Here is a 12,642-nt window from a genome sequence, read left to right as displayed (position 1 = left end):
TTTACATCTTGCCTCCTTTCCTCCTCCCCTCTATTTCTTCTTCCCTATTCCCCCTCTTCCTCTTCCTCCTCTCATTCCTTCTTTCTCCTCTTCCTTTTCCTCCTATTATTCCTCTTCCTCCTCTTATTCCTTCTTTCTTTCTCCTCTTCCTTTTCCCCTTCTTATTCATTCTCCCTTCTTTTACTTCTTCCTTCCTCCTCCCCTCTTTTATTTCTTTCTTCCTCCTCCTCTTCCTCCTCTCCCTATTCTTCCTTTCATTCCTCCTCTTCCTCCTCTCCCTATTCTTCCTCTCGTTCCTCCTCTTCCTCCTCTCCTTATTCTTCCTCTTATTCCTCCTCTTCCTCTTCCTCTTCCACCATCTTGTCGTCCCCGGCCGCCTCTTTCCCTCGGCGGAGCCCAGACGCCCCATTCCCGCCCGCGCCGTTCGTCTTGTGGGCACCAACATACGCACGCACACACACGCACGCACATATATTTTCAGACACACGCATATCCACGAGTAGAGGAAGACTTGGGAAAGAGAGAGCGAGAGAAAGAGAGAGAGAGAGAGATAGAGAGAAGAGCGAGAGAAAGAGAGAGAGAGAGAGATAGAGAGAAATGTATAAATAGTGAGATAGAGAGATAGGGAGATGGACAGATAGATAGAGAGATAGAGAGAGGGATAGATAGAGAGAGAGAGAGATAGAATGATGGATAGAGAGAGATAGAGGACATAGATAGAGAGATAAAGAGATAGGTAGAGAGAGTGCGGGATAGATAGAGTGAGTGATAAAGAGAGTGAGAGGACGAATGAGAGAAAGAGAGAGAGTGAGAGAGAGAGAGAGAGAGAGAGAGAGAGAGAGAGAGAGAGAGAGAGAGAGAGAGAGAGAGAGGAGGGGAAAGAGAGTGGGTAAATGGGAAAAGGGATGAAAGGAGAGAGGTGAGAGAGGGAGGAGAAGGATGATTGAGGGGTTGTGGAGAAAGGGGATTCAGGGAAGTAGAGAGGTTAGGGAGTAGAGAAAATAGGGAGAAATGAGTCCGGGACGGGAAGAGGGGACAGGTGGAAGTGGGAGGAGGGGAGGGGGAGAGGGTGTTAGGGAAGGGGAGGATGGGAAAGGGGAGGGGAGAGAGTGACATAGAGGGAAACACAAATACACACTTACGAACACACGCATACACCCACATTCGCCCGCGCGCGCGTAGGCGCACGCATACACACACACACACACACACACACACACACACACACACACACACACACACACACACACACACACACACACACACACACACACACACACACACACACTCTCTCTCTCTCTCTCTCTCTCTCTCTCTCTCTCTCTCTCTCTCTCTCTCTCTCTCTCTCTCTCTCTCTCTCTCTCTCTCTCTCTCTCTCTGTTTCATTCTCACTCTTTCTCACTCTCACTCTCTCTCTCTCACTCTCTTTCTCTCACTCTCGCTCTCTCCCTTCCTGTGGCTTTGTGTACTAAATTGAGTGCCAAATTATGGTCGCAGAGAGAGAGACAAAGAAGTCAGATCGAAAGGAGAGTAAGGAATGGAGATGTAGAGCTAAAAGTATAGTGAGAAGTTTGATATAGGAGGAGGAGAAGGAGAAAGAGGAAGGGGAGGAAAAGGAAAGTTAAAAGGAGAAAGATTTGGTAGAAGAGACAAGAAGAGAAAGTAAATGAGGAGGAAAACGTGGTAGGGAACAAGGAGGAGGGGAAGAGGAGGAGGAGAAAGGATGGTAGAAAGAAGAGGAAAAGGAGAAGGAAGTGCAGGAGGAAGAGGAGGAGAAGGTGGAGGAGTAAGGATAGGAGAAAGAGAAGGAAAAAGAGGAAGAGGAGGAGGAGAAAGTGGAGGAGTAAGAATAGGAGAAAGAAGAGGAAGAGGAGGAGGATAAGGAAGAGAAAGAATGGAAGAAAGAAAAGGAAGAGGAGGAGAAGGAGGAGGGGGAGGAGGAGGAAGAGGAGAAGGTGGAGGAGTAAGAATAGGAGAAAGAAGAGGAAGAGAGGGAGGAAGAGGAGGAGGAGAAAGTGGAGGAGTAGGAATAGGAGAAAGGGGAGGAGGAGGAGGAGAAGGAGGAAGAAGAGGAGGTGTTTCTGGGAGTTGGAGAGCTAGTAGGAAGCGCAAGTGAAATGTACAATGGTATATATATATATATATAATATATATATATATATATATATATTATATATATATATATATATATATATATATATATATATTTTTTTATATATATATATATTTTTTTTTCTTTTCTTTTTTATTTTTTTCTTAATTCTCTCCCCCAGGGTCCCTTCCCACTCCATTTCGGGCATCACGATATTGACAGTATATCGGAAAAGGTTACATTGAGTTTGGTTATGTTAGGTTAAGTTTGGTCAGATTTGGCGAGATTAGTTCAGGTTAGGTCGGGTTAAGTTGGGATAGGTCAGGTTAGGCTAGTATAGGTAAGGTCATTTTAATTAGTTTAGGTTAGGTCAAAATCAGGTTAGGTTAAGCTAGGTTTGGTCATTGTCAAAGTTGCAAAGGCAAATAAGAGATCTAAAATCGGGAAACAGGCCCGTTGAGAAAGAATTACTTCGTATTACCTCGCATGGATGCTTACATGTGTTTTCCATTATGCGCTTGTAACACTTGTCTGATATGGCTCCCTTGTACGAGTGTGTATGTGTGTGGGCGTGTGTGTGCGTGTGTGTATGTGTGCGAGTGTGTGTGTGTGTGTGTGTGTGTGTGTGTGTGTGTGTGTGTGTGTGTGTGTGTGTGTGTGTGTGTGTGTGTGTGTGTGTGTGTGTGTGTGTGTGTATGTGTGAATGGATGAGTGAGTGAGTGAGAGCATGAGTGAGAACATATACACATAGCAAAATGCTCTATCACATACACGTAGAACTCATCTGACTCATTGCCATTATCGGTTCTGTAATTTGTCCTTCCTTTCTTCCTTCCTTCCTTCCTTCCTTCCTTCCTTCCTTCCTTCCTTCCTTCCTTCCTTTCTTCCTTTCTTCCTTGCTTCCCTTCTTCCTTCCTTCCCTCCCTCCTTCCTTTTATCATTACTTCCTTCTTTCCTCCCTTCCTCCCCCCTCCCTCCTTCATTCCTTTCCTTCCTTCCTTTCTTCCTTGCTTCCTTGCTCCCTCCGTCTCTCCCTCCTCCTCTCCTCCTCTCCTTTCTTCCTTTCCGTCCTCCTTCTTCCTTCCTGTCCTTCCTTCCTTTCCTCTTTCCTTCCTTCCTTCTTTCCTTCCTTCCTTCCTTCCTTCCTTCCCTCCTTCCTTCCTCCCTTCCTTCCTGCCTTCCTTCCTGCCTTCCTTCTTTACTCGTTCCCTGATCCACACCCGCGCCTCCATCCATCCTGAGAGGCAGTGCTCCGACGCCTACAGCGTCTCCAATATTTCACGCCTCTTTTCTCCTCCTCCTCCTCCTCCTCCTCCTCCTCCTCCTCCTCCTCCTCCTCCACCTCCTCCTCCTCCTCCTCCCCCTCCTCCACCATCTCTTCCTCCTTCCCCTCGCCTTTCTCCTCGTCCTCCTCCTCCTCCTCCTTCCCCTCGCCCTTCTCCTCCTCCTCCTCCTCCACCTCCACCTCCTTCCCCTCCCCTTCTCCTCCTCTTCCTCTTCCTCCTCCTCCTCCTTCCCCTCGCCCTTCTTCTCGCTCTCCTTCTCACCCTCCTTCTTTACCTCATCCTCATCCTCATCCTTCTTCTCCTCCTCCTGCTCCTCTTCCTCCTCCTTTTCTTCCTCTTGGTCTTATTCTCCTCTTCCTTTTATTGTTCCCTCCTCTTCATTCTGCCCAATCCTCCTCCTCTTACTCATCATCTTCCTTTTCCCTTCTCTTTTCCTTTCTCTTTCTCCTCTCTTTCTTCATTTTCATCCTCCTCTACTGTTCCTCCTCTTTCTTCCTCTTCCTCGTCTTCCTCCCTCTCTTCCTCATCCATCCAATTTCAACCTCTCCACTCTCTATCGCCACAAATTCTTCCTCTCACTCTTTTCCTCTCTTTCTACTCTCTTCACTCCTCTCTTATCTTTTTATCTTCAGTACGCTCCCTGCCCTCACCAAAACAAAGATATTTTTCTTTGACTAAAACAGAATATATGAAATATGATTTTAGCGAATTAATTGTTTATTTATGTATCTATTTGTCTTCATTTATTTGTATATTTATTTATCTATTTATATAGTTATTTACATACACATTTACGCTTATCTGCCTATTTATTTAATGAATTATCCGTTTATTTATATGTCTGTTGAGTCTTTATTTATTTTGATATTTATCTATTTATTCATTATTTACATGTATATTTACACTTATTTGTCTGTTTATTTACTATTTGAGAATCTTCAGTTAATATCCACATATTTCTGTTTTCAAGCGTCTTATCTTATTTATGGTCAAATAATTATGATTTCTGTCAAATTTAGTAATATGGTTGGTGTCATTTTAATATGTGCTTTATAGTTGCCATTTATTATAAAGGTTTCTCAAAGTCTACTGTAGATAATATCAACCCTTTATCTATTCTTTAGTAGTGTTAATTATGTTACCAAACTTATCATATCATACATACGTTTAGATTCTCACATAGTCTTTCCCTTCACCGTTGATATTTCTATTATTCTTAAATTTGTTAAACCTACTTTTTTCCTTTTCTTTTTTCCTCTCACGTCTCTCTCTTCCCCCGTCTCCTCCCTTCCCCTCTCTCCTCTCCCTCTCTTCTCTCCCAGCTCCCCTTTCCCCTCTCCCGGTCCCACCTCCTCCCTCCCTACTCCACTGTTCTCTCTCTCTCTCTCTCTCTCTCTCTCTCTCTCTCTCTCTCTCTCTCTCTCTCTCTCTCTCTCTCTCTCTCTCTCTCTCTCTCTCTCTCTCTCTCTCTCTCTCTCTCTCTCTCTCTCTCTCTCTCTCTCTCTCTGTCTTTTCTCTCTCTCTCTCTCTCTCTCTCTCTCTCTCTCTCTCTCTCTCTCTCTCTCTCTCTCTCTCTCTCTCTCTCTCTCTCTCTCTCTCTTCTCCTCTCTCCCCTTTCCCCTTTCCCCTCTCCCCTTTCCCCTTTCCCCTTTCCCCTTTCCCCTCTCCCCTCTCCCCTCTCCCCTCTCCCCTCTCAGGGAGGTACAGCGGGAACTGGAAGACGGAGGAAGGGTCCATAACCGCGCGAGATTAATGCATTCCCTTATTGCTTCTGCCTCTCCTCGCCTCTAATAGATGGAAAGCGTTTGTGGGCGTGGCACACAAGGTATGCAGGGACGAATGGGCGGGGGCGGGGGATTTGGGGCGGGGGGCTTGGGGCGGGGGTCTTGGGGCGTGGGCTGGTAGTGGGTTTTGGGAGTTTGGTTTTGGGTGTGGGGCTGGGTTTATACTTGGAAATGGGTTTGGTCTTTTGGTATGGGTGGGGTATAGGAGTGGGGGTGGGTTAATGTGGGAATGTGGGTCGGTGTTGCTATGGGTGGGTATGTGTGTGGGTGTGGAACTGTGGATGGGTGTGGTCGTGTGAGAGTAGATATGGATAGGTAGGTAGGTGGGGGTGGATATGTGTGTGGGTATGTGGATGGATATGTGTGGGTGGGTATGTGGGTTGTGGGTGTTGTGTGGGTGGATATGTGTGTGTGGGTGTGAATGGATATGTGTGGGGGATATGTGTGTGTGTGTGTGTGTGTGTGTGTGTGTGTGTGTGTGTGTGTGTGTGTGTGTATGGATATGTATGTAGATATGTGGGGTGATGTGTGTGTGGATAATATGTAAGTGGGTATATAGATGTGGAAATGGGTGGGTTGGGGGGCGTGGGAGGGGGAGAGGGGAGGGGGAGGAGGGGACGGGTGAGGGTTGAGGGTAAGAATTCCTCCGTTCCTTGTCGACAGCAAATGTACTTCTTCGTAAAGCTAAGGCCATAACAGAAGGGGAACGCTCATTTCTTCCTTATTTATGATATTGTTATCATTATCAAGAATGCTCAGATGCGGTCCTGTTAGTGATCTTATTGTTTTGGGTCCTGTATTGCATATCCATACTATGATGTTAGTTTCATCCCTTTGTCTTTGTCATTGTTTTCCAAGTTATGTTTAAGTTATAATTCTTTTTAATGACATAATTGTAATAAGATAATGGCGTTGCTGCTCAAACGCTGTAATAGTAATAATTACATAGTAAAAACATAGTAAAAATGATAATAATGGTGGTAATGATGTATAATGAAAATTACAGTAGAAATATTAATAGTAATAGCGGTGATGTTACTGATAAATGACTAACCAGAATTGTCTTGCATCGCCCAAGACAGAATACTTATGAAGTTTATAAGAAAATTTATATTTCTGTTGTTAAACTTTGATACACACACTTATTTTTCATTGTTGGATTTATTTATTCATTACTGTGTATCTATTTACTTTATTCATTCATTCATTTATTTATTTGTTTATCTATATATTTACTATTCATCTATTTCTTCATGCATTTATTTCCTTATATATATATATGTATATATATATATATATATATATATATATATATAATATATATATATATACATATATATATATATATATATATAAATACATACATATATGTATACGTATATACATATATGAATATTATTGATCTATCTGTCTATATATATATATATATATATATATAATATATATACATATATATATATATATATATATATATATATTCTGTTCATACATTTTATTTATTCATTTACATTTTATTAGTTCATTTATTTAATTTTTCCCAATCTTTTTAGCTTTAGATACAGTATAATGCCTTTCTTTTAATTCGCACTCTTCATAAGCTATCTTACGCAAAGCCATCATTCTTATGTTCTTATAATCCACATTCGTATATAATAATATTTTTATATATTTTTTCATTATTCCGATATATTACCATTTACTACACCATTCTATAGAACGCTCGCCAGTTCTCAAATTCCCTGGATCTAAAATTCGCCATTTTTTATGGAGTATCTTACATTATTCCTGAAACTTATTGCAACTTCCCTCTCCACTTCCCCATTTTATTTAAATACTTCTTTCTCTCCCGACATTCTAGTATTTTTCTTCTTGAATATTTTTTACGTCTGTAATTTTCGCACTTAGACTCGGATATCTCATTACTTGTAGTCTAAAAATTCGCGCTAGTTAATTCGCTTTCTTCATTATCTTAGCATATTTCACTTTCTTGATTATAGGTTCTTCCCAGCCTCCTCCGCTTCATATTTTCTTTCTAAGTTAGTCTGATGTCTTTGACTGCCTACGTAATATCTTCCAAACCAAGAATATCATTCAAGAACACAAAGGAACACAAAGGAAGAACAAACAACAGTAGGCCTACTGTCCCTAACGAGGCTGTTTGTGTTTGCTAAACTAAGCTACAGTTAAGAAAGCAAGGCAGAAGATGAACTAACACTACTGCTACCACTCTCCTGTGTTCTATAGGTCTCATTCACAAATGCCCTAAGGGTGCAGTATATATTGCTGAAGAAAGCGAGTAGCATACGCCAGGAGGCGCTGAGTAGCAGCGGCCGAAGCCGTCACTTTTGCCCTCTAATGCACTTGAACCGTTGGTACAGGTAAATACTATCACTGCTGGGAATCGGAGAGAAATGCAGGACTCGAACCTACAACTAAGGAAATACAAGACCAGTGTGCTTTCGTTGACGACATTAGCGCACGCGGCTATTGCATGTATACATATATATATATATATATATATATATATATATATATATATATATATATATGTGTGTGTGTGTGTGTGTGTGTGTGTGTGTGTGTGTGTGTGTGTGTGTGTATGTGTGTGTGTGTATACACATATGTTTACATGTATATACATTGTTTATTATAATATATAAACATATATACATATTGACACATTATATAAACAGTCATGAAAATAGATACGTTTGTGTGTGTACAAGTCTGATATATATATATAAGCAGAATTGTTCCAGAAATAGTAACACGTTTAAAAATACAATCAAGGACGATATTATCATTGCTGCTATAATAATCACAAACATAATTTCGTCTTCATCGTTAAGTAGACAGGACTACTCCAGTACAAAAGTTACCTAGTTCTAGAAAAGATTGCCGACCACTTCATAATCTATCACACTTTATCTAAATTGCATTGCCTCGCAATTTCCGACGCCCAACTTATCTAGACCCTAAGTTCATTCTTTCTCTCCTTTGCTCCAAATATTTCTTCCACGTCCAAGTTGGCTTTCCAGCCTTCCATAGCGTCCGCACGTTACACCCCTTATCTGTCCGAGGTTCCTGCTGTCCTCCTGCTGTTCCTGCTGCTGTTCCCACTGCTGCTACTGCTTCTCCTGCTGCTGCTGCTGCTGCTGCTGCTACTACTGCCGCTTCTGGTTCTGCTCCTGCTGTTTCTCTTTCTGCTGTTACTTCTATTCCTGTCGATGCTGCTTCTGCTGTTGATTATGTTCCTCCTCCTTTTTCTGCTGTTCCTCCTGCTGTCTAATGCTCCCAGTGCTACTGCTTTTCCTGCTGTTTCTGCTCCTATTTCTGCTTCTCTCCCTGCTCACTCTGCTACTCCTACCATTCCTGTTGCTCCTGATGTTCTTAGTGCTCTTGTTCTTTCTGCTGGTCCTGCTGCTTCTACTTCTGCTGCCCCTGCTGCTCTTGTTTCTCCTGCCTCTCCAACTGCTGCTTCATCCTGGTCTTGTTCCTCCTACTTTTCCTGCTGCTCCTACTGCTCTTCTTTCTTCTGGTCCTGCTGCTTCTACTTCTGTTGCTCCTGCTGCTCTTAGTTCTTCTGGTCCTGCTGCTTCTACTTCTGCTGCTCCTGCTGCTCTTGTTCCTCCTTCATCTCCTGCTGCTCCTGCTGATATCGTTCCTCCTTCTTCCCCTCCTATTCCTGCTAATATCGTTCCTCCTGCTTTTCCTGCTGTTCCTGCTGCTCTGGTTCCTTTTGCTGGTCTTCCTGCTTCTACTTCTGCTACTCCTGCTGCTCTCGTTCCTCCTCCTTCTCCTGCTGCTCCTGCTGATATCGTTCCTCCTGCTGCTCCTGCTGCTCTGGTTCCTTCTGCTGATCCTGTTGCTTCTACTTCTGCTGCTCCTGCTGCTCTCGTTCTTCCTGCTTCTGCTACTACTCCTGCTGATATTGTTCTCCTGCTTCTCCTGCTACTTCTGCTGATATCTTTTCTCCTGCTTCTCCTGCTACTCCTGCTGCTCTTATTGCTGCGATTACTGCCACACCTTCTTTACCTAATACACCTGGTTATTCGTGTCCCTCCCCCTTCCTCTCTCCCCTCCTCTCACCCCTCCCCCCTTCTCCTCACGGTGGATCTTAGGCTTGACACAATCACCTCTGTGTCTTGTCCAGCACCACGTATACTCCACCAATAAACTATCACTATTTGTACTATCACCTGTTTGTACTCGTATCCATGAGTACCATCTACCAATACCACAACACAGCAATACCGAATCTGGTACCATTCACAAGTACTAAACATAACATTTCCTACTATCTCTAGTACCAGATACTATCACTACTACCAGTCACTACCATTCAATTTATCATCAGCAATCTTAACCACTGTCACCAATCACTTCACTCATCACCGTTTACCTTTATGAATATAATGATATGAGGACGAAATAGGCAAGAATTGGTTTACTAATAGAATGGTCAACAAATGGAATAGACTTAGTAACCCTGTAGTGAGCGCTGAAACTATCAGTTGTTCTAAGGAAAGGTTAGACAATTTTATGGATGGAGATGACGTGTGGTAATGGACATGGAACTGCCTAGTGTAGGCCTTATGGTCTCCTGGAGTCTCCTTCATTCTTATGTTCTTGTAATTATCCACACTTATGTAATATAGTGACCTAATTCCGCCGTTATTCTTGACATTGCAACTCGTTCCTACCATGACTACATATTGCCACTACCAAACTCTACGAGTATACCACAAAATAATACCATCATCCGAATTCATACCATTTCCTAATAATATCAGTGACCCCACTACGTAGAGGCACTACCATTCTGACCATCAAAACCTCAGAGCGAAATAGTAATACTATCACCATGCTCTACCATCGCTGTCAACCAAATAGTTTCACTTGTACTATTATCACAAGTGCTAAGAGCCATTGTTTTAGTTTCCTCCTCTCACTCCTTCAGTCTCTCCTTTCCCTTACCTCCAGCTCTCCTCTCCTCTCCTCTCCTCTCCGCTCTTCTCATCTCCTTGCCTCTCCTCTCTTCTCATCTCCTCTCCTCTCCTCTCTTGTCCTCTCCTCTCCACTCCATTCCTCTACTCCCCTTCCCTCCTCTCTCCTCAACTTTCCTCTCCTCTACTCTACTCTCCTCTCAGTTCCTCTCCTCTCCTCTCCTCTCCTCTCTCTCCTCTCTCTCCTCTCCTCTACTCTACTCTACTCTACTCTCCTCTCCTCTCCTCTCCTCTCCTCTACTGTACTCTCCTCTCCTCTCCTCCCCTCTCCTCTCCTCTACTCTACTCTACTCTCCTCTCCTCTCCTCTCTACTTCTCTCCTCTCCTCTCCTCTCTACTACTCTCCTCTCCTCTCCTCTCCTCTCTACTACTCTCCTCTCCTCTCCTCTCTTCTCCATTCCTCTCCTCTCCTCTCCTCTCCTCTCCTCTCCTCTCCTGCCTTCTCCTATCCTGTCTTCTCCTCTGCTCTCCTCTCCTCTACTCTCCTCTCCTCTCCTCTCCTCTCCTCTCCTCTTTTCTTTGCTCTCCTCTCCTCTCCTCTACTCTACTCTCCCCTTCCCCTTCCCCCTTTCTCCCTCCCCACTTTCCTCCTCTCCTCTACTCTCCCCTTCCCCCTCCCCCTTTCTCCCCCCCCCCACTTTCCTCCTCTTCCTCCACTTCGAGCAGTCCCCGTGAATTGTAATGCCTGCCACTTTCAAGAACCATCAGCATAAATTTGAGTCCCAAGAAAAAGAGGAGCAATGATACAAATTTGACGCTGGAATCTCCTGCTTCCCAGTTTATATCGCGTCTTTGGTCTGGGCTCGCGAGGGAAAGGGACGTGGGGAGGCGTGAAGGATGGGACTCTGAGGGCCTAGGGAGGGCCGGGGAGGGACGGGGGCCGGGGTCAGGGAGCCGGGGAGGGCCGGGGGCCGGGGGCCGGGGAGGGCCGGGGGCCGTGGAGGGCCGGGGGCCGGGGAGGGCCGAGGGTTGGAGGCCGGGGGCCGTGGAGGGCCGGGGGCTGGGGAGGGCCGGGGGCCAGGGGCCGTGGAGGACCAGGGGCCGGGGGCCAGGGGCCGTGGAGGACCAGGGGCCGGGGAGGGCCAGGGGCCGAGGAGAGCCGGTGGCCGGGGAGGGCCAGTGGCCGGGGGCCGGGGAGGGCCAGTGGCCGGGGGCCGTGGAGGGCTGTGGGCCGGGGAGGGCCGGGGGCCGGGGGAGGGGAGGGCCGGGGGCCGGGGCCGGAGGGGGGGGGTTCTCCCCTCACCCTTGTCTTCAGAGCAGTAGGATAACAATAAATATTTCCGAGGAAAATGACGGTCTCGTAAAGGAAATGCTATTTTTTTCCCACGTTGTGTGAATTTATTTCTCTTGTTTCTACTCCCCACTCACCCCTCTCCCCCTTTCCCCTCTCTTCCCCACCCTTCTCCTTCCTCCCCCTCCCACTAACACCCTTTCCGCTTCTCCCCTTTCCCCTGTTCCCTCACCCTTTCCTTTTTCTTGTTTTTCTTCTTTTTTTTAAGGTCAAGTGAAGAAAAGGGAGAAGATATGTTTTGATAGAACGCTGTTTTTTATTTAAACATTAAACATAGTAGTTTCTATGATTATTATTGTATGACAATTGCTATGACCATTAATGTTATCTTAGTTGGTACTACTCATATGAACAGCGTAAACATTTAAACAATTATTATTATTGGAGATTTGATTATTGTCAGCGTTACCATCAACATTAACAATCAACATTATTGTTGTTATTAATACTATGCACATCTTTGATAGTATTACCTGATAGTAAACTTACTATTAAGTACGGAGTGTATGATCAGCAAATATATATTCCTATTTCTTCAGTTATCTGCATGTAAAAAAAATTCTTCGAAACGATTTCGCCTATCATTCAAAGTTGAATTGTTCTACTATTATTATCATTGCTGTTGCTATTATTATTATTATTATTATTATTACTAATTACTATTATCATATTATTATTATTATTATTATCATTATTATTGTTATTATTATTATATTATTATTATTATCATTATCATTATCATTATTATTATTACTATCATCATTATCATTATTATTAATTATCATTAGTAGTAGTATGCAAAATGTATTAGTAGTAGTATTGTATCTTGAGAATTAAAAGAATTTTCTTCAAATTTTATTTTCTCGAATGTAAGGCAACTTTTTCATTTGAACTCACAGCCCTCTTGACAAATCGATCTTCACTTCTATTCAACATCCATCCCTCAACCCCCCCCCCAAAAAAAAAATAGATAAGAAAATAAAGGTGAAATAGAAATAAAACATTGATAAAGTTAATAATAATAATAGTAATAAAACCCTACAATCCATCCCTCAACAAAAAAAATAGAGATAAATAAATAAATAAGAATAAAACATAGATAAAAATAATAATACTCGTAAAAATAATAAAATCCTACAATATCAAGAATAAAAAAAAACAGAGTAATTCACGAGGAAGCCAA

Source organism: Oratosquilla oratoria, chromosome 3, assembly GCF_046742065.1.
Source record: "Oratosquilla oratoria isolate Oo_2021 chromosome 3, ASM4674206v1, whole genome shotgun sequence".
In the NCBI taxonomy this organism is placed as follows: domain Eukaryota; kingdom Metazoa; phylum Arthropoda; class Malacostraca; order Stomatopoda; family Squillidae; genus Oratosquilla; species Oratosquilla oratoria.
The sequence above is the reverse complement of the archived record's forward strand: the minus strand, read 5'-3'. Positions refer to the sequence as shown.